General features: G+C 33.5%; 1 protein-coding gene across 2 annotated transcripts in view; it reads right to left on the reverse strand.

Annotated features, from left to right (window-relative positions):
• LOC119585740 (BRO1 domain-containing protein BROX-like) overlaps positions 1 to 713 on the reverse strand; it is a 10,379-nt gene that overhangs the window by 8,745 nt on the left and 921 nt on the right. The gene's annotated exons all lie outside the window — the stretch shown is intronic.

Below are 713 nucleotides of genomic sequence, written 5' to 3' on the forward strand. Positions count from 1 at the left end.
AACTCTTCCATTTGCCACTGGCTGTGCAATTAAAGATACAACTTAATATCACCTTATGGTTGATCAAAAGTAATGGAATGGGACAAACCAGCTGGAACACTGAATCTAGTGTTATCCCAGATATTATAAAAATTAGAGTAAGAGATAATTTTCACCACAAAGTTCAGAAAGAATTCAGAAACACAATCAAACTTCACCTTTGGAACATGCAAATTTGCCGGGAGAATGCTATGCATGCATAAGGATAGATGTAACATGCATTTCTAATAAAAATATGGTGTGCATATAATGATATAGATCACATCATATACTTAAGGAATGAACATTTAATAAATATGTATTTTAATATAAATTTGTTTAAATTAGACTACAGAAATAGTAGACATTAATAGTACAATGCATTTCAAAGAGATTAATAATGCCTGGCCATGACATCATGTGCTACATGCGCCAAGACAATTTATGTTAGGTTACCACGCTGCTAAGTTACACTGCAAGGCAAGGAAGGCTGGACTTAAATGCTGGAGGTACATGGGAACTTATGTTGTGCACAGAATTCATTATGAATCATTTCCATTGTTAAACTCAAATCAACTGGCTTATGCAGATTAATTTAGATATAAAGGAATGTAGTTTTTCATTCCCTACTAAGCTACGATCTTGAATTTTCTCACAGTCGGTGCAGTCCTTATGAATACTTTACTCATATTACC

The sequence above is a fragment of the Penaeus monodon genome, chromosome 20 (genome assembly GCF_015228065.2).
Source record: "Penaeus monodon isolate SGIC_2016 chromosome 20, NSTDA_Pmon_1, whole genome shotgun sequence".
In the NCBI taxonomy this organism is placed as follows: domain Eukaryota; kingdom Metazoa; phylum Arthropoda; class Malacostraca; order Decapoda; family Penaeidae; genus Penaeus; species Penaeus monodon.